The sequence below is a fragment of the Ovis canadensis genome, chromosome 6, assembly GCF_042477335.2.
Source record: "Ovis canadensis isolate MfBH-ARS-UI-01 breed Bighorn chromosome 6, ARS-UI_OviCan_v2, whole genome shotgun sequence".
Lineage (NCBI taxonomy): Eukaryota > Metazoa > Chordata > Mammalia > Artiodactyla > Bovidae > Ovis > Ovis canadensis.
This window is the reverse complement of record NC_091250.1, coordinates 84,470,654-84,493,229: the sequence shown is the minus strand read 5'-3', so window position 1 is coordinate 84,493,229 and position 22,576 is coordinate 84,470,654. Positions and strand designations below refer to the sequence as shown.

Here is a 22,576-nt window from a genome sequence, read left to right as displayed (position 1 = left end):
GTAGGGACCTAACAGAAGCAGAAAATATTAAGAAGAGGTGGCAAGAATACACAGAAGAACTGTCCAAAAATAACTTCACGACCCAGATAATCATGATGGTGTGATCACTCACCTAGAGCCAGATATTCTGAAATGTGAAGTCAAGTGGGCTTTAGGAAGCATCACTATGAACAAAGCTAGTGGAGGTGATGGAATTCCAGTTGAGCTATTTCAAATCCTGGACGATGATGCTGTGAAAGTGTTGCACTCAATATGCCAGCAAATTTGGAAAACTCAGCAGCGGCCACAGGACTGGAAAAGGTCAGTTTTTATTCCAATCCCAAAGAAAGGCAATGCCAAAGAGTGATCAAACTACCACACAATTGCACTCATCTCACACGCTAGTAAAGTAATGCTCAAAATTCTCCAAGCCAGGCTTCAGCAATACGTGAACCGTGAACTTCCAGATGTTCAAGCTGGTTTTAGAAAAGGCAGAGGAACCAGAGGTCAAATTTTCAACATCACTGGATCATGGAAAAAGCAAGAGAGTTCCAGAAAAACATCTATTTCTGCTTTATTGACTACACCAAAGCCTTTGACTGTGTGGATCACAATAAACTGTGGAAAATTCAGAAAGAGATGGGAATACCAGACCACCTGACCTGCCTCTTGAAAAACCTGTATGCAGGTCAGGAAGCAACAGTTAGAACAGGACATGGAACAACAAACTGCTTCCAAATAGGAAAAGGAGTACATCAAGGCTGTATATTGTCACCTTGCTTATTTAACTTCTGTGCAGAGTACATCATGAGAAATGCTGGGCTGGAGGAAGCACAAGCTGGAATCAAGATTGCTAAGAGAAATATCAATAACGTCAGACATGCAGATGACACCACCCTTATGGCAGAAAGTGAAGAAGAACTAAAGAGCCTCTTGATGAAAGTGAAAGAGGAGAATGAAAAACTTGGCTTCAAGCTCAACATTCAGAAAACTAAGATCATGGCATCCGGTCCCATCACTTCATGGGAAATAGATGGGGAAACAGTGGCTGACTTTATTTTTCTGGGCTCCAAAATCACTGCAGAGGGTGATTGCAGCCATGAAATTAAAAGATGCTTCCTCCTTGGAAGGAAAGTTATGACCAACCTAGACAGCATATTAAAAAGCAGAGACATTACTTTGCCAACAAATGTCCATGAAGTCAAGGCTATGGTTCTAGTAGTCATGTATGGATGTGAGAGTTGGACTATAAAGAAAGCTGAGTGCTGAAGAATTGATTCTCTTGAACTGTGGTGTTGGCAAAGACTCTTGAGAGTCCCTTGGACTGCAAGGAGATCCAACCAGTCCATCCTAAAGGAGATCAGTCTTGGGTGTTCATTGGAAGGACTGATGTTGAGGCTGAAACTCCAATACTTTGGCCACCTGATGCAAAGAGCTGACTCATTCCAAAAGACACTGATGCTGGGAAAGATTGAGGGCAGGAGAAGGGGATGACAGATGATGAAGTGGTTGGATGGAATCACCAACTCGATGGACATGAGTTTGGGTAAACTCTGGGAGTTGGTGATGGACAGGGAGGCCTAGTGTGCTGCGGTCCATGGGGTGGCAAAGAGTTGGACATGACTGAGCAACTAAACTGAACTGATTATAGAAAGTAGAAGAATCCAGAAATTCCCAAACCTGGCCGGCAGGCAGAAAACTGATAAGCTTTGAAAATATACAGATGTCTTGATCCAAAGGAGACTCACTGAAATCAACTATAGAGATGGAACCTATGAGTCTATATTTTAAACAAATTCCTCAGGGGATTTTATGCAGCTGAACCAGCCAGCATCAGTCCTCCAGCAATCAGAAAGCACTGGAATGAGACTTTCCTTGCTGCCTTCAAATTACTTTAATTCCAGTGCAAGAGACTGAAAACTAAGTGCATAGTTACAGTATTATGTGATAAAAGCTATATGAGACATACAGGCATTTGAGAAACAGGGAATTCATCTACATCTATGTCAGATTAGAATGTTAAGGAAGCCTTCCTTAAGGAGGTGATGCTTACATTACACCTATTTCTGGTGAAATCAAAGAAAGGTAAGTCCCTTCTTTTCTCAATATAAGATTGTACTTTCACATCCTAAAGCTAAAATCTCTGACCTTGGCTGATTATTCCCTATTGTGCCAGCACCATGCAACACGGTAACTTTGTCACTGCCTGTTTTTATAGATGAGGGGACAGGCTCAGAGAGGGTAAGCAGCCTGCCCAACCTTCACAGCTAAGTGGTGGACCAAAGCACCAGATCCCAGCAATCTGACTCCAAGTTCACACACTTCCCACCTTAGTACATGCCACCTTCCTTTAATCACATATATGACTTGGAAGGGCAGCAGCCTTCAGAACTTTGCTATTCAGAGTAGGATCCAAAGATGAGCAACCAGGTCACCAGGGAGCTTGTTAGAAATGCAAAACTCTAGATCTGTTGAATCAGAATCTGCATTTTAAGAAAACCCAGGGGCACAAGGAATGGGAGGAACACTTCTGGGAAAGAGGAGACAGGTGAAGAAGGAAGTTTCCTTCCTACAGATACAGGCCAATCTCATCCCAAGGAGGTCAGGATATATTGAAAATATTCTTTTCCAGAGGAGGGAATTCCCAAAGATATAAAATAGGACACTGTTCTCACTCAGATGTTCTGTTTCCCCCAATCACTTCATTTGGAACCTGCATTGTTCAATATGGCAGCAACTGGTCACATGTGCAACTGGGCCTTTGACATGTGGATTGCTCAAACTGAAATGTGACCCAGTGTAAAATGGGGCTTCCCAGGTGGCACAAGTGATAAAGAATCTGCCTGCCAATGCAGGAGTTGCAAGAGGCTTATATTTGATCCCTGGGTTGGAAAGATGCCCTGGAGTGGGAAGTAGCAACCACTTCACTATTCTTGCCTGGAAAATTTCACAGACAAAGAAACCTGGCAGGCTACAGTCCATGGGGCCACAAAGAGTCGCACATGACTGAGTAACTGAGTGCACCAGGTAATTAATGCACACCAGGTTTTGCAGACTTAGTATGACAGAGAGCACTTTTTCATAGATAATTGTTTATATTGATTGCAGGTTGAATTAATAGTTTTGGGGGATCTATTTGGTTCGCTAAAATGTATTATTACCGTTAATTTTACTTACCTCTTCAATTTTTTTTAACATGGGTTCTAGATCATTGTAAATTACATTTGGAGCCTGGTGTGCTATAGTCCTTGGGGTCACAAAGATTCAGACATGACTGAGCGATTAAAGTATACCAGGACAGCAAGCATTTGGGGCTTGTATAACATTTCTGTTGCATAGCATGGATTTAATTCTTCAGCTTCTGCAGCAAAAGAAGACTGAAATTTCCTTGCTTTTCTATTAGTGGTGAAAGGTGACAGCAGGTTCTTACTTTAAAGAAATTCAGGGGCTCCACATCTCTGTTAAGATCAGGTTAGAGGCTAAGCAGCGTGTCTTCCACATGGGTTGAGCCAAGAGAGAATCCAAGCTTGTCTCTAGGTTTGACAAAATGGCAAATCTGGTATCTACTTGTGTAAGGACTTTGGATTTGGGGCTGGGAGATGGGTCAGTTTCTGGGGAGCAAGACAGGACAGCTGGAGAATGAAAGAGGACTCAGTGTTGTGGAGGTCTCCACAGCACAGGGGAAGGTAGATACATTTCCCATGCATTGGCCCCTTGAGGGTAACAATGCCATTTGACTTCTTGAGTCCTTCTTGGCACAGGACATGCTTAGCTGTCTCTTATCCTAAGTGGACAGAGAATACACAGATGGAATAAATATTAAGTTGTGTCTCTGTGGATTATCCACATAAAGGTTAACAGAAAAAGAAAGAAAATGCAGAGCAAGGCATCTTTTCTATACTGTTACCTTTCAAGCACACATGCTGTAATTATATAGCAGGCAAACTGAAAGAGGAGAATGAGCTGGGTGCTTCCTGGAGACTAAGGCTGCAGTCCATATGGAGTTTTCCAGACCTTCCAAGGTTGGCTTCATGGTGAAATAACTTTCAGCTGGTCCTACAAACTGCTGCTCTCAGCCGGGCTCAGCAGCTTAGTTCCTTGGTCCAAGAAGCGGAGAGAACCCTGAAGGCTGCATTTTGAAAACCAAAACAAAACCTTGCTAAATGTGTTCCAGCTTTTCCTGTCCCAACCCAGACAGCTGCTTCGTGGAGCTCATGGATGTCAGTGCTATAGAACACTTCAAACAGGAAGGCAGTTTCCATGATTTCCAAGTGAGTGAGAAGGTACACTCATCTTTGGAGGAGGGGTTGGTGGAGGACTTCAAAAACATTGACTATATAGAAGAAAATATGTGTTGTTTGTCATTAAGTGATGGTAGATGAGACTAGGACAAAATGTTGGTGTCAGTGGATGAAACCCAGGCATGGTCTTTATTTTATGGGTTGGATATTAATTATACCCAAGCTCTTTGTTAAAATAAGTAAGGAGTGAGGGAGATCCCAGGCTTTGGGGAAAGAAACAGAAATAAAGCTGTGACAAGGTCCAGGCCCATTAGGTGACATAACTTGGCAATGTAACCTAGTGCTGGAGGGTAGGAAACAAAATCCTTTAAGAGAACTTGGAGGCGGCTTTTAAAAGATTTTGCATTGTTTGTTAGAATGCAATAATGTCTTATAGGGAGGAGATAGGTAGGAATAATAATAGCCTTCGTGGGAACATCATCTATGCCAGACTACGCCCCAGACACTCTCACTCGTTCATTCTCGATTTTCATACCAAGTCTGCCAGGTAGGTGCAGATGAAAAATTTGAAGCTAACAGAGATTGGTTCATGAGTTTAAGGAAAAAAGCTGTCTCTGTAACATAAAAGTGCAAGGTGAAGCAGCAAGTGTTGCTGTAGAGAGCACAGCAAGTTATCTCTTCTAGATACATTTTAAGATTTAGCTTAGATCATTAATGAAGGTGGCTCCATGAAACACCAAATTTTCAATGTAGACGAAACAGGCCTTATGCAGATGTCATTAAGGACTTTCATAGCTGAAGAGGAGAAGTTAATGCCTGGCTTCAAGGTTTCAAAGTCCTAATAACTACAATTAAAAGCCATACTTGTAATATTTTGAAGTAATATTTATAAAATTTTATGCTATGAATCTCTTAGCAAATGTTCCTTGTCTAGACTTAAAGAAACCAGTGTATCATGGTTTTGACATACCCTGAAGGCAATATATAAATATATGAATGCATATTTCAGCAAGGGGCTTCCCAAGTAGCACAGTGGTAAAGCATTCTCCTGCCAATGCAGGAGATGCAAGAGGCAAAGATTTGATCCCTGGGTCGAGAAGATCCCCTGGAGAAGGGAATAGCAACCCACTCTAGTATTCTTGGAAAATTCCATGGACAGAGGAACCTGGTAGGCTTCAGTCTCTGGAGTCACATAGAGGCAGATACAACTGGGCACGTACACATATGTTAGCAATGAGAAAACTAAGAAGGAAGTGTGTGTGTGTGTGTGTTTGTACACGTCTTTCAAGTAATTTAGAAATGTTAAATCAAAAATGGTAATTTCGCAATTTTTGATAGAAAGAAGAGAGAGAGAGACAGGCTGACTCTTGCAGAAGCTAATGCAGCTGGTGACTTGAAGTTGAAGCCAATGTTCATTTACTGTTTGGAAAATCCTAGAGCCCTTAAGAATTATGCTAAATCTACTCTGTCTGTAATATATAAATGGAACAACAAAGCCTGGATGACAGCACATCTGTTGAGAACTTTTGCTCGGGAGAAAAAAAAGATCCTTTCAAAATATTACTGCTCACTGACAATGCACCTGGTCAGCCAAGAGCTCTGATGGAGATGTACAATGAGATTAATGCTGTTTTCATGCCTGCCAACACAGCATCCATTCTGCTGCTCATGGATCAAGTAATTTCAACTTTCAAGTCTATTAGTTAAAAAATACATTTTATAAGACTACAGCTACCATAGCAAGTGATTCCTCTGGTGGTTTTCGGCAAAGTCAATTAAAAACCTTCTGGAAAGGATTCACTATTCTCAGTGCTGTTAAGGACATTTGTGATTTATGTGTGTGTGCATGCTAAGTCGCTTCAGTTGCGTTCGACTCTTTGTGACTCCATGGACTGTAGCTGGCCAGACTCTTCTGTCCATGGGATTCTTCAGGCAAGAACACTGTGAGTGGGTTGTCATTTCCTTCTCCAGGGCATCTTCCCTGACCCAGGGATCAGACCCACATCTCCTGCAGGATGGATTCTTTACCAGAGTGCCTCCAAAGGTCTATGGAAAGAGGTAAAAATATTAACACTAATTAGAATTTGAAAAAGTTGATTTCAACCCTCATGACTTTTTAGGGTTCAAGACTTCAGAGGAGGAAGTAACTGCAGACCTGGTGGAAATGCCAAGAGAACTAGGCTTTGAAGTGAAGCCTGAAGATGTGACTGAGTTGCTGCAAATTTCATGATAAAGCCTCAATGGATAAGTTGCTTATTATGAATGAGCAAAGCAAGTGGTTTCTTGAGATAGAACCTATTCCTGGTGAAGATGTTTTTGTGAAGATTGTCAAAATTACAAGACATTTAAGCTGTTACTGAAACTTAGTTGATAAAGCAGTGGCATGGTTTGAGAGCATTGATTCCAATTCTGAAAGAAGTCCTACTGTGGGTAAAATGCTTTCAAAGACCATTTCATGCCACAGAAAAATTGTTTGTGCAAGGAAGTGTCAATCAATGTGGCAAACTTCATTTCTGTTTCACTTTAAGAAATTGCCACAGCCACCTCGATCTTTATCAGTCACCACCCTGATCAGTCAGCAGCCATCAATGTCAAAGTAAGACCCTCCACCAAAAAAGAATATGACTCACTGAAGGTTCAAATGATGGTCAACAATTTTTAGCAATAAAGTATATTTAAATTAAGGTATGTATGTTGTTTTTTTAGACATAATGCTCTTGTACACTTGATAGACCACAGTATAGTGTAAACACACTGGGGCTCAATTTATTCTAATATTCACTTTATTACAGTGGTCTGGAACTGAATTCACAATATCTTGGAGGTTGGCCTGTACTTGGGGCCAAAATACAGACTTGCTCAATAGGACAGATATAGGAATAAGTCCCCTTGACCACAATGGTAGCCTGTCAATCACTCTGATGAGCACCTTTGGAGTATACTTGTATTTTGTGGGCAGAGGACACATGGGAACAGAGAGGGTCTCACCAGTGGGGGGCCAAATTAAAACTCTATGAAAATTAAAAAGGCTTCACATGGCTTGTGTCTGTTTAGCGTTTCAGGAATATTTGGCACCTCATGAATATTAGGTTTCTCTCGGTCCTTCCATCCTTTCAATATCCAACACTGAAGTGCTTGCTCTACTTATTAACACATTTATTCAATATATCTTATGAATTCTGACTATGTCTTACAAGGTACTTGCTTACTCATTATCTATGCTTAATACATGTCATGACTTTCACATCTTCTATAGTAGAATAGGGTATTTTTGAATGATACTAGAAAGGCTCATCACAACCGTTTAATGCAAACTATTTCCATTGGGGTAGAAGCTCCCTCAGGTTAGATTTTGTCTGACTTGTTTATTGCTGTGTCTTTACTGTCTAGTGTACTATGAGTAGTCTTTAAATTGTTAAATGAGTGAATGAACATCGTAGAAAGGGAAATACAGAGAGAATAATTAGGCTAAAGAAAGGAAAGAAGCATGTGAGTCCAAAGCTTCCTCTGCTAAAAGCCATACATGGGTCCCAAGATCACAGACGCCTTCCTGTCTCATGTGTTAACCAGGTCTGTGATTCTGCCAGAGCAGTGACTCCTGAAGCATGACCCCCAGACCAGCAGCAGCAGCAGCAGCAGCAGCAGCAGCAGCAGCATCTGGGCAGAAATTCAAACTGTTCCCCAGACCTCTTCCCCATCTACTGAATCAGAAACTCGGTTGGTGGGCCCATCAATCAGTATTTCCACCAGCCTTCCAGCTGATTGTCAACTGTGCTCAGACTTGAGAACCACTGTGCTGGAATATTGTGGTGTCATCATGTTTTATTTCAATACACTTGCCTTGCAGGACACTGTGTTTCTCCTCTCTAGAAACAGAAGTCCAGTTTCATTTGTTTGTATAGGAAACCATCCCTGGGTTTGCAGCCTCCTGGGTTGATGATGCTTCCTCACTGACAAATGCTAATGGGCAAGACCTGCCCAGGATGCTGAAGGTGAGGCACGACCCATATGCCAGCTCTTTCTAGAGTGAAAGTGCAAGCAGGGAGACAGGACAGAGTGCGGATAAGGAAGAATCAGGCTAAAGCCAGCCACATGAGGGGTTTTCCTCCAGGTTCATCAGAAGCTCAGGCATGCACTGTTTTTGTGAGCAGCACCCTCTTTCAGCTACCCAGTCTTTACTAGCAGACTTGGAGCCCCTGGGTAGAAATAGATGCAACTCGGGCCCAATAGGTGGTCAGAGAAAGCAGGACTTGGAAGGGAATTCAGCATCACATGGCTAAAATAGCCAAGTACTGTGTTTGTCTTCGCATGATTTTTTTTAAAAATTACAAATGTATTTTAAAATCTTGCTTTGCTTGGTGTTCATACTCAGTCGCTCAACCATGTCTGACTGTGATCCCATGGACTGGAGCCCACCAGGTTCCTCTGTCCGTGGAAGTTCCCAGGCAAGAATACTGGAGTGGGTTGCCATTTCCTACTCCAGGGATCTTTCTGACACAGGGATTGAACCCAGGTCTCTTGCATCTCCTGCACTGGCAGGTGGATTCTTTACCACTGTGCCACCTGGGAAGCTCCATGCTCTGCTTAGTTCTAACTATGTATTTATTGCATAAAATTTGAAAGACATAGAAAAGTATAAAGAAAAGATTGAATCATCCATTACCCTACTGCCTAAAGATGACAACTCAGTGTTTTAAAGTATTGCATTTGAGATAGAATAATTAATAATATTAATAGATGTTGTATATAATAACTTTTACAGAGTAGGAAATCTTGATTTTGCTTCCTTTTTAAATACTATATGCTATACATAGTATACTATATGTTTTGATACTATAATACTATACATAATTCTTCATAAGCATCACTTTTTAAAGAAAATTTTAAATTTCATATTGGCATATAGCCAATTAACAATGTTGTAATAGTTTCAGGTGGACAGCAAAGGGACTCAGCCATACATATATATGTATCCTTTCTCCCCTAAACTTCCCATCCAGGCTGCCACATAACACTGAGCAGAGTTCCCTGTAAGCATCACTTTTAGTAGCTACACAGTTGGTAAAGAATCCACCTGCTAATGCAGGAGATGTGAGAGACTCAGTTTCAATCCCTGGGTTGGGAAGCTCCCCTGGAGAAGGAAATGGCAACCCACTCCAGTATTCTTGCCTGGGAAATCCCATGGACAGAGGAGCCTGGTGGGCTACAGTCCAAGGGGCTGTGAAGAGTCAAACATGACTGAGTGCACATACACACACACACAAAACAAAATATCCTGTTTCATGTATTTTGTTTAGCAATCTGCCCATTATTAAAGATATAAGTAGTTTTTAATGCTAATATTAAAAAGCAGAGACATTACTTTGACAATAGAGGTCCGTCTAATCAAAGCTATGGTTTTTCCAGTGGTCATGTATGGATGTGAGAGTTGGACTAGAAAGAAAGCTGAGCACTGAAGAATTGATGCTTTTGAACTGTGGTGTTGGAGAAGACTCTTGAGAGTCCCTTGGACTGCAAGGAGATCCAACCAGTCCATCCTGAAGGAAATCAGTCCTGAATGTTCATTGGAAGGACTGATGCCAAAGCTGAAACTCCAATACTTTGGCCACCTGATGCAAAGAACTGACTCATTTGACTGAGCAACTGGACTGAACTGAATACACAGAGAGACAAGAACATGTGTAAAATGTATAGATACGTGTAGATATATTTGAGGTGACTGTTCAATAAAGCTTCACTAAAACGGATGTATAATCAAAAAATGTCTGGAGGCACGTAGCATAAAGAATAAAAACTGAGCGTGGCATATGAAGCAAAAAAAAAAAAAAAAGAAAGAAAAGACCCTGATGCTGGGGAAGATTGAAGGTGGGAGGAGAAGGAGATGACAGAGGATGAGATGGATGGATGACATCACTGACTCAATGGATATGAGTTTGAGTAAGCTCCAGAAGTTGGTGATGGACAGGGAAGCCTGGTGTGCTGCAGTCCATGGGATTGCAAAGAGTCAGACACTACTGAGTGACTGAACTGAACTGAACATCTTTGGGTCTTTCCTTGCATTTCTATTTCTTTAGGATTGATTCTTAGAAGTGGAATTACTAGATCAAATGACATTGTGTAGGTATAGTGTGAGATGAAAGAGCTCGTCCAGTTGGGCAATAACGTGGAACTGGCATTCAAGAGACCTGGGGTTCAACCCCAGATTGCCAAACATTCTCTGTGTGGTCTTGAACAAGACACTTTCTCTCTCTGGATGAGAGTTTTCTCTCATGTTAAATAAGAGAATGGGAATAAGTCCTTGCATCTTGAATGGAAATATTATACCACTCAGCTAAAAATCTAAAGCATTACTTTTATATTAAAACAAACATCATATATATATATGTATATATATATTCCACATCTTCTTTATTTGTAAAACTGACATTTAAATTTCAAGATAAAATTCAAAATTCCAAAAATTTCTTGCTTTTATTTGGCTAGTTAGATTTCTTCCACAGAACAGACCTCCCTTAGAGCATGTGTCAGGATCCTTGGCCAATAGGAGTACGTCAATGAGAAAGTTTAAGAAGAACCGGACTAAGTGATCTCATGTATTAGTTGTAGTCTGGATATTCTGTGCACACATAGTTCCTGGTGTCTAAACTATGTATCTTTATCTTCCAGGTCTGATTTAGTCTTCTTCCTGGGATTGGGGTATTTTCATACTTTTTTCTATTGACCAGCTCCATGTGGACTCAGGTTAAAAAAACTTTTGAAGATTCTTTAAAACCTGATCAGTCAGCCCTTAGCCTACAGCTGCTTAACACATCACACTGGTTCACAGAAGCTCACCTTCAGGCACTTATTCATTTACACAAAAATATTTATTTTGGGGCACATAGTCCAACACTATGTGTCAGACAACATTATGAAAAGCCAAATCAAAGATGAGTAAGATATAATATTTATCCCTGTCTTCTGGGAATTAATAATGTATTTCCCACAAAGTATCCCAGAAAATGTGCATTGTCAATAGGTACTGTTTTTTTTTAAAGAGTATTCATATCAAATATGTTTGAGAAGTGTTGGATTAAAGTTAAGCAGGTTCATTTACTGCAGGCCTTTTCAGAGACTTTAATATGTTAATATACAAAGAGTGCAGTGTTCCCAAAGTTATTTGTTTAGGAAACTCTTCATTTGTGGACTACCTCCAAGAACTAGAGACTCATGGCTCACAATTTGAGAAATGCTGACCTAGTAAAATCTAATCAGTACACTTACTCAAAAATTAAATTGTAGTTTTATAGATAGCAAAATACGAGGGAACTGAAGACAGATTCTTTCTCTTGAAGAGCTTTCAATCTATTTAACTGGAAGGGTAGTCCTGAAACACACACAGAGGATATCTACAAACACATGAAAATCAATGTGAAAGCATGGAGCTGTGGAATCAGCAGAAAAATATGAAGGGAAAAGGATGAAATTAATCCTTTCAATTCTTTAATCAAGGAACATTTCATGGACGAAGTAGGGTTTGGAGAAAGAAATTCTCCCATGAAATAAAACTCCAAAATTTATTCTCTTAAGAAAACATCATGCTAAGTGAAATGTTGGACATGGAAGGACAAATACTGTGTGAGCCCACATGTATATGTAGATTCTAAAAGAGTCAAAGTCATCAAATCAGATTGTATCAGGGTATGGGGTATGGGAGAAACTGAAAGATATTGGGCAAAGAGTACAAAGTTTCAGTTAGCTGGGATAAATATTTTCTGAAGATTTTATGTACAGCCTGTTAATTGTGATACTGGTGAATAATTGAAATTTTCCGAGAGAATAGATCTCAAATTCAATCTTCTGAATACACACAAGAGGATAACTATGTAGAGGTGGTGGATGAATTATTTAGGTTGGCTGTGGAGATCCTCTCACAAAGTAAGCGCTTTCTCAGTTGCTAAGTTGTGTCTGACTCTTTGTGACCCCACAGACCAGCTCTCCAGGCTCCTCCATCCATGAGATTTTCTAGGCAAGAATACTGAAGTGGGTTGCCATTTTCTTCTCCAGGGTATCTTCCCAGCCAAGGGATTGAACCCTCGTCTCCTGCATCTCCTGCGTCGGTAGGCTGGTTCTTTACTCCTGAGTCATCTGGGAAACCTTCACAATGTTCGTTGTTGATATTTAGTCACTCAGTCATGTCCGACTCTTTGCAGTCCCATGGACTGTAGCCTGCCAGGCTCCCCTGTCCATGGGACTCTCCAGGCAAGAATACTGGAGTGGGCTGCCATTTCCTTTTCCATCACAATGTATGCTGCTGCTGCTAAGTCACTTCAGTCGTGTCCGACTCTGTGTGACCCCATAGACAGCAACCCACCAGGCTCCCCCGTCCCTGGGATTCTCCAGGCAAGAACACTGGAGTGGGTTTCCATTTCCTTCTCCAACACATGAAAGTGAAAAGTGAAAGTGAAGTCACTCAGTTGTGCCTGACTCTTGGCAACCCAATGGGCTGCAGCCCACCAGGCTCCTCCATCCATGGGATTTTCCAGGCAAGGGTACTGGAGTGGGGTGCCATTGCCTTCTCCAATCACAATGTACACATAACCACAAAAACATCAAGTGGTACAATTTAAATGTATACAATTTATTTCTCTATGTCAGATATATTTAAATAAAATGATTTTTAAAAGAAAATAATGCATCTTCATTAAAGAAACAATTTTTTTAGTTACAGAAAACGAAAATAACCCTCAAACCCAAACACATACATATGTATGTGTTTATACATATATATTTTTTCTCTTTTCATGAGGGACTATTTTCTACTAGAATTTTTTTTCAGTGTCTACAATCAATTTTATTTTAATATAATCTATACACATACCCAGAGAAGGCAATGGCACCCCACTCCAGTAATTTTGCCTGGAAAATCCCATGGATGGAGGAGCCTGGTAGGCTGCAGTCCATGGGGTCGCTAAGAGTCAGACATGACTGAGTGACTTCACTTTCACTTTTCACTTTCATGCATTGGAGAAGGAAATGGCAACCCACTCCAGTTTCTTGCCTGGAGAATCCCAGGGACGGGGGAGCCTGGTGGGCTGCTGTCTATGGGTTCGCACAGAGTCGGACATGACTGAAGCGACTTAGCAGCAGCATACACATACCATTTAGAAAATACCCAGAAAATTTATGTACAAGAGTTGTTACTATTGCATTTGGATAAAGCTAGCAAGTTCTTGCTACTAGCATAGCCCAGGAAATACCATCAAGAAAACCTAATACATTAAAATAGATATTGTGGCATTTGGCCCACAGTTTCATAGTCCTCAGGGTTAATCTGAAGTTGTCAATGTTTGGTACTAGATATAAAATTTCACTGGATACCCTGCAACCGTTAAGACTTATTATACATCTTACATCTAGATGTTTAAGCAGACTGTCATCTGTTAAGTCCAAGTCTTCTAGAATAGTCTGCAGCGCTAATCTTGCAAACAAAATATCAATCTCTATCCCATCAAAACACAGTTTGATAACTGGTACAAATGCCTCTTCAACAGCTCTTAAATCTTTTACTTCTTCCTATAATTTCAACTTATAGAATGAGGAGAAAAAAATCACTTCGATCAACAAGTCTTGGTGCATCAATATCGGCACCTTTTGTATGTAGCCCTAATCTATAAGATACACATGTGAAATTTTTCCCACCAACATTTTCAATTACAGACCATGGAAGATTCTTGCTTTCACTGATTTCTCATATCCACTCTTTCACCAGGTTATTTAATTTTCCCCAAATTAAAATCCTGTGCTGCAGCTCCTCTTCCTCTTCAAAAACCCCAAAGGGCTTCAGAGTCTCAACTAGCTTCTGTGTAAGTAGGCAGTCAGTCTCCTTGGGCCCTGCTAAGTCAGTCCTGAATATTCATTGGAAGGACTGATGCTGAAGCTGAAACTCCAATACTTTGGCCACCTGATGCAAAGAACTGACTCATTGGAAAAGACCCTGATGCTTGGAAAGATTGAAGGCGGGAGGAGAAGGGGATGACAGAGGATGAGATGATTGGATGGCATCACCGACACAATGGGCATGAGTTTGAGTAAGCTCCAGGAGTTGGTGATGGACAGGGAGGCCTGGTGTGCTACAATCCACGAGGTCGCAAAGAGTTGGACACGACTGAGTGACTGAAATGACTGAAGCTGATGGGAGAAGTAATGCCTCAGTGCAACTGTGCTTGCCGGGATCCCTGTGTTGTAACTGGAAACGGCATCATCTCCTGAGCTGGTACCACCCAGTCTCTTCCTCACCCCCCACCCGCCTCCTGCAACTGCTGCAGCTGCCACCCTGGGCATGATCCACTAAGGCGAGAGGACGGGTGGGTGCTGCCTTAGCCCTGGGTCCTACCCCACTCCCACACCCGCTCCCGCCTCTTTAAGCGCTTCTCCCCCTTCCCCTTCCTCCTCTCTACTAGTATTTTTAATATGCATCGGTTTTGGAGGAATTATTTATAAGTATAAATAAATAGTTTTTGTTTTCTTGCTAAGGTAAGGAAAAATTTGTGCCTCGAAGCCATGCATTGTTTAGAGTACACCCTTCCAAGCTATTCTGCTCTAACCTTTCATTATCTTTGAGCTATTTTAAAATTCTGAAAATTGCAAATAACTGTATGGCATTATCTTTGTGGGAGAGACTCTTCGGAGTAGGACTAATGAGTCAAAAAGTATGGAAAGATTTCAGGCTCCTGATCCATTGGTCAGGTTGCCTTACAGAACAGTGAATGAGAATTCTCTTTCCTTGACAAAGGGTCAGACAGTTTCAACCGGTGCTTGTGTTCACCCCAGTCAGTTCTGGAGTCAAAGCCAGCTTGTATTGCTTTAAAAAATACCTTTTATTATGTTAGATAGGAAACTGTATTGTCTCAGTTGGGGGGTGGCTTTTAATTAAAAACATATTGACAATATAAAAGAATGGATGTAACTTTAATAAATATAGTAAGGTGTGGACAACTTCATCCAGCAGAATTCTCTCTTACAGAATACCATGTGTGTCAGGAAAAAATGTCTTGGGAACTTCCTTGGTGGTCCAGTGGCTAAGACTCCATGCTCCCAATACAGGTGGCCCAGGTTCAATCCCTGGTCAGGGAACTAGATCCCACAGGCGGAAACTAGGAGTTCACCTGCCACAGCTAAAAATCCTGCATGCTCCAATGAAAATGGAAGATACCAGCTGCAGCTAAGATCTGGCGCAGCCAAATAAATAATTATTTTTAAAGGAAGAAATGTCATGATGAGATGGATGGAGTAGGGATGAGACTCCTAAAATCATGCTGATAGAAAACGATTGTCACTGATTGCTCCAACCTCACCTCCTAGAACAATCCTTGGCAAATGGCAGGCGCTCAGCAAATACTTGTTGAATGTATGAATTATGGAGTCTGCTTTTTAAGGCGTATACGTTCTATTAACTGGAGAATTCTTTCTTGTGCTAGATCCCAGCAGTGAGTTTCCCAAGTTAGAAACAGGAACAGAGGCAGCTAAGTTGATCTGCCAGTAGACGGTGGAAGAGTTTAAATTTCCTGGGGTCATCTTAGAGTGAGAGTCAACAGAAAGGACAGACACACGCTTTGCAGAGAAGAAGCAGAGGGGAAGAAAAACCCTTCATTGTGGAGGGTGAGGTTGAGACAGGACTTCGGAAAACATACACTGTAAGGTACAGTTCAGGCAGAGGCAGAAAAAGGGAAGACGACTTCAAAGGAAGTAGGTTACCTTTATTCAGGCAAGGAGGGGCGACAGTTGGCCTAAGGACCAGGCTGAGTGCGGAGAGGGATCAGGGAGGCTCCATATTTATAGGGAGGTTTGTGTAAGTGATAAGGGAAATGTTAATCAGGTGGGATGTTTTGGGTATACTTTAGTTGAGATGGCATTTGTAGTTGGGCAGGGGGTGATAAGTCTTCTGGGCAGGTGTAGGGGGTGGAAGGTTTCTGGACAGGGGATAATAAGTCCCAGACAGATGCAACCAGCCTGGAGCATTGGAGCAGGACTTAAAGTTCTGTTTTGTTTTCTCTGAAGTTAGATGATTCAGCAAAGGCCTTTGAGACTGTTGTTTTCTTTTCTAGGCCCAAAAGACTCCTTCATAAACCTCCTTTTAAAATTTTATATTATTAAAGTGTAGTGGATTTATGTTGTGTTAATTTCTGCTATACAGTAAAGTGATTCTGTTTTATATATATATATATATATATATATACACACACACATTCTTTATCGTATTTGTTTCTATTGTAGTAATAGAAAAAATAGAAAATAGTAAAATTAACAATAGCTCCCTGTGCTATACAGGAGGACCTTGTTGTCTATTTGTTTATCCATCCTATGTATGATAGCTTGCCCCTGCTAATTCCAAACTCCCAATCCCATTCCTTCCCTCTGGCAACTGCAAGTCTGTTCTCTATGTCTGTGGACATCTTAAAGGAATTTAAGTGGTTTGCTGTGGGGTGGCTAATGCAGAGCCTCTTCTCTGTCTCTCTTTCGGGGTGTAGCAACAGCTGCCTCACTTACTAATGCTTTTGTGTGAGTGGATTCAGACAGGTGCTGAGCTCCCCACGTCTACACAGCAGGTACAGAGGGACAACTGTGAGCCCATGGGTGTAGAAGAGAGAAGTGACACAAATGTAAATGAAAGACAGAGCAAGCGATCCCCCTCCTGAAACACGCCCCTCTCTGTCTGGCCAGCCGTGTCCCCAGGGCTGTTTTAAAGTGCAGGTGGCTTGAAGTCATGGTTTAGAGTGAGTGGCCGGGGTGTCGGGGGTTTGGGGGCAGGCATTTGTGCAGTTTTGGGTTTTATTGCACATTTTCTGGTGCACCTTATTGACGGAAATGTCTGCAACTTTTCACACACTGCTTCTAAAAGTGTATAAAAATGGCAGGGATCACAAATTTTGAGTTTCAAGAACTCATTTCTTTTCAACTTCATATCTAAAAATGAATCTCATCAATTTTATAGCTCTTCTGTCCCTTATTCCACTTTTGAATTCTCTCCTGCAGCCAATCCTGTGTGGCCTTAGGCTCTCCTGGGGCTTTTAGAGTTTCATTATCTTTTGATATGTACACCTGCAATCTACATTAGAACTAAGAGGAAACAGCCCCATTTCCACTGCTTGATGTCCATGTTTATGGCACATGAACCCTAAGCCTGACTGAATTCCCTTCATATTCAAAGCTGACCCCCTACTCCTGTCGTCTATCTCTTGGATAGTAGCCAAAGGCATTATACTTTTCCAAGGACTTTGTATAATTCCCTTTTTAAAAACTTCAGTGGGCTAAAAGTGGTTAAGGGCAAGCTCTTTTTCAAGTGTGGAAGCCAGAGTGTGTGTGCTGCTAAGTTGCTTCAGCCATGTCTGACTCTTTATAACCTTATGGACTGTAGCCCGCCAGGCTCCTCTGTTCACAGGGATTCTCCAGGCAAGTATACTGGAGTGGGTTGCCAAGCCCTTCTCGAGGGGATCTTCCCGACCCAGAGAGTGAACCTGTGTCTCTTACATCTCCTGTACTGGGAAGCCGGTTCTTTACCACTAGAGCCAGCTGGGAAGCCCTCATAGCAAAGTCTCCAAGATAGCCAAGTCACTGGTTGTCAATCTAGGAAGTCGGTTCACCTCTGCATTAACTCTTCCCTCCTGGCTAGGGACCATTATTACTCTTAGATTTTAAAACATCTTGAAATGTTGGTTCCTAAAGTCCCAAGAAAGAGCTAGAACAAATTAGCTTTATGAGCACATTAAAAGTCTAGAAAAAACATCTCGAGGGTAGCCCTGTGACACTAAGCTCACTCTTTTGTTCCTAAGTTTTCCTCTTATTGTTTGTTTTGATTTTCTCATTACAAATATGATTCATGGTAATACAAAAAAAAAGAAAAACCACACAAAATGCAGACAAGGGATCCTTGATTTTCAAGCCTCATGACCTGACTGACCTTGATGAGCAATCTTCCAGTGTATGGCACTGTTCTTTATTACAGCTTAAATAGCTGACTTATTCCAGCACTTTCAAATATTTTCTTGGAGTATGACTCATGATTTAAATTATGTATTTTTTAGATACTGAATAAGTTTTCTCTTTATCTCACTTTCTCTCTCTCTTTCTCTCTTTTTTTATACATGCAAATAAAACAGAATTTTCATAAAGCAATACTTACCCTTCCTACACATAATATGCACTGATACTTTCCATTCCATTCTTTTACTTAACAACAACAACAACAAAAAACTGTTCTGTTTCCCTTCCCATCTTAAGTAAATATTTTCTTGAATACAGACTCCTGGCCTTGACCAAGGAAAAGGTATAGAAATAATGACCAACCCAGTAGCAATAAATATCCACAGTGCTGAGATGTGTCTCTCTAAATATTATTACCCACTGGAAAGAACCAGAGCTCTTTGAAGTCTGGGAGCTCTTTTGGGTCTGGGAGAGGAAATATTTGAAATGGGCCAGAATCAATTGTTCCACTAGAAAGCAAAGAAGGTATTAAGGAATATTAGGGTCATGTCACAATGACCCAAGAGTTAACCTGAAGAGGTTCCCGCAGAACAAAGATAGGGTAATTTGGCTAGATAATCCTATATTATGAAAAAACAATAACCTCAGTGATTGAGATACTACAAATACTGGATTGGCCAAAAAGGTCATTTGAGTTTTCCCATAACATCTTATGAAAAACCCAAATGAACTTCTTGGCCAACCCAATATATTGGAATCTATGAGTTTATAATAAGCCAAAAAAAAACACACCCCCCAAAAAACCTCTAAATGGTAATCCCTGGAGGATGTGAGGGAACCAACTTATTATTCTAGAAACGGGTAAATAAAGGGAAACAATTAAGCATTTATCCTGCCATTCCTGTATGGATTGTATCCCAGGAAAACCAAGTAATTGCTGAGTAAAGTTTTCTTTAGAGGAGAAACTAGGCCAACGAATGTGTAAGAATGTTAGAATGGACTCTTTTTTCATGAGTGGATATAAAAGGGTGATATTCTAATGAAACAATGGATATAGGTAATAATCGCCAATACTTGCTAAAGTCATTAAGGCAAAGCCCGTGTCCAGATTAGGCTGATAGCATCTGAGCCCACAGACCAATCTTAACCTCACAAAAAGAAAGACTGCCAATGTTATGCAATGCTACAGAAATTTTTCAACATCTCTAAGAAAAATCTTCCAGAAAATGGAAACTGGTTCTGATCAAATCTTTATGTATTAGTTTACAGGAAATGAAACACAGTAAATTTTGGTAAACACCACAACAAATAGGAGGCTGAAGAAGTACCATCCCACACCAAGTTGAGGGGGACTGTCTGCTTAAGTTACAGTTGGTGGGGTCCAGCAAGGAAAACCCAAAGAGCCCACAGATGCACTTTAAAACAAAGGGAAAGACCTGAAAATTCATCAGGCTCTGCCAGGGCCAGAGAGAACCAACACCAGACTACTCGGGTGTCAGACAAACACACCGCCCCTGTCCTTGACTCTCTCGCCTCCTCCTCTTCAGTCCTGGAGGACCCAGGGCCACCTGGCGGGGGTGGCGGTGGGTGGAGGTGGCCATCCTACCTCCAGACAGGGCACCTGTGTGCAGAGTCCATGCTGCTTCTGGGTCCACGTCAACAGCGGCTCTGGTTCTCAGCCCAGGTTGATGAAAGAAGAAACAGAACAAATGGGCAAGGAGCCAAAAGGCAACAAAGAGTATCACATTTGCAGAATACAGGAGGAAGTGCGGTGGAACTGGGATTTCAGGCAATCTTCTCTAATCTTACAAGCCAGCCTGTATATAGTGGTCAATGTCTGTGTCTTTTCTCTGTGGTTTATCTCATCTTGCCAAATTGTATATAATTCAAGGGATTAAAAAAGCCTCAGGACAGCCTCATCTATCACAGCTCACCGTTCCTAACAACTGGATAAAAGAAACTAATCAAAATGAACTAATGAGGTGTATGACCTGCCTTGGACTTTTTCTGGAACCCTCTCTCCTCTCCACAGTGGAGGCTCAGGCTCTCTCTGCCAGGCAGCCGCTTGAGCTCCAAGAGATTCCCCACCCCCCACAGTTGCCTCTGCACGCTCCACATTTTGTTTCAAGGGGGACCAGATGGCAGGTCTGGGTAGGGGTCCCCTAAAAGAAAAACAAGGTGTGCAGGCAAAGAAAATAAACAGGGAGAAAAAAAGAGACAAAAGCAGCTGTTGGTGGGAAGAGGCGGGCAGCTGGCTGAAAAGCTGCCTGAGATGGAAATGGAAAAGCCCCCCTCCTGATCAGATCTGTATCTGCATCTGAGGTCAAGTCAGGGTAGGACTGGGGTGAGGGGGGTGTGGACCAGGGGCTTATGCCATCTCTGTGGTCAGACGCTGGGCAACAATAGCTGCCTTGTACTTACACTCAAGCAGCAAAGCACAGCAGGAGGAGCTGGGAGAGTGGCCCTGAATGGAGGGATGTGGTGGAGGGTGGCTGGAACCCTGGGAAGAGGAGTGTAACTCAGAAGTGAATGCATCATGCCTGTGAGGCTGGAATCAGGAAGGGTGGAAGACAAGATGATTGAAGTCACAGGTCACAAAAGGGCATGTCATGGCCTGTGCTCCGGTGAGTGAGCTGGGAGACCGGAGGTCACGCTGAGCTACACTCCTAAGGGGCTTCACATGTACATTTCGAGTGCGTCGCAGAATATTTCAGTCAATAGCAGAAACTAAAAGCAAAAACACTGCAATGGAGGGACATTGAGAATGTTGAAGACATGGGATTTAAGGGAGAAAATTGAGTAATGCAACAGAGATATGGCCTGTAAAGCCTAAAATATTTACTATGACTTCTCGCAGAAAAAGTTTGCTCTCTCCTTGCTGCAACCATTCAGGACCCACTCTCAAGGCTGGAACTGGGGCTGGTTCTCTCTGAAGCACTTAGCCACCTGGAAAAGGGGGATGCTACAACCAAGTTAGGCTCCCTTGGAAAGGAGAGAGCAAGCATGAAATAGACTTTCCTCTCCCAGCCTTTGACTGTGTGGATCACAACAACCTGGAAAATTCTTCAGGAGATGAGAATACCAGATTACCTTACCTGCCTCCTCCTGAGAAATCTGTATGCAGGCCAAGAAGCAACAGTTAGAACTGGACATGGAACAACAGACTGGTTCCAAATTGGGAAAGGAGTATGTCAAGGCTGTATATCATCACCTTGCTTATTTAACTTCATGCCAGACTTCCTGATGAAGCACAAGCTAAATCAAGATTGTAGGCAGAAATATCAATAACCTCAGATATGAAGGTGATACCCCTCTTATGGCAGAAAGTGAAGAGGAACTAAAGAGCCTCTTGATGAAAGTGAAAGAGGAGAGTAAAAAAGCTGGCTTAAAATTCAACATTCAAAAAACTGGAAAAAACTAAGATATGACATCTGGTCCCATCACTTCATGGCAAATAGATGGGGAAACAATGGAAACAGTGACAGATTTTATTTTCTTGGGCTCTCTCCAAATTCACTGCAGATAGTGACTGCAGCCATGAAACTAAAAGACGCTTGCTCCTTGAAAGAATAGCTATGACCAACCTAGACAGCATATTAAAAAGCAGAGACATCACTTTGCCAACAAAAGTCTGTCTAGTCAAAGCTATGGTTTTTCCAGTAGTCGTGTATGGATGTGAGAGTTGGACCATAAAGAAATCTGAGTGCTGAAGAACTGATACTTTTGAACTGTGGTGCTAGAGAAGACTCTTGAGAGTCCCTTGGACTGCAAGGAGATCAAACCAGTCCATCTTAAAGGAAATCAGTCTTGAATTCTCATTAGAAGGACTGATGCTGAAGCTGAAGTTCCAATACTTCGGCCATCTGATGTGAAGAACTGACTCACTGGAAAAGACCCTGATGCTGGGAAAGATTGAAGGCAGAAGAAGGGGATGACAGAGGATGAGATGGTTAGATGGCATCACCAACTCAATAGACATGAGTTTGAGCAAGCTCTGGGAGTTGGTGATGGATAGGGAAGCCTGGCATGCTATAGTCTATGAGGTCGCAAAGAGAAGAGTTGAACACAACTGAGCTACTGAACTTACTGACAGCCACAATTTATTAATCTGTCCAAGGACAGGATTGTCCTAAGCCAGAAGAGTCTAATTTTTTTGAACTTGAAAAGAAGGAAGGGGGCCAGTCCCTCTTTGGTGTCTTGATTGTCAAAATGAGCCTGAGTTGCAAGTGGCCAAGTTCCCAGTGCTATTGAGGATGCCAGTTTGACAGAATGGAGCAAGTTTCAGAAACAAAAGATGAAGCAGAGAGAATGTGCGGGCAATAGTCATGTTCCTGGTTCCAGGTGGGGCCCAGATGCAGACTTCATCTTGCAGAGATTAGGAATGGAACCATTGT

The 22,576-nt window shown here is 41.8% G+C and overlaps 1 pseudogene; it reads right to left on the bottom strand.

The window, feature by feature from the left end:
• Positions 1–14,461, bottom strand: part of LOC138442973 (poly(A) polymerase type 3-like) — a 37,712-nt pseudogene extending 23,251 nt beyond the window's left edge.
• Positions 14,462–22,576: the final 8,115 nt, after the last annotated feature.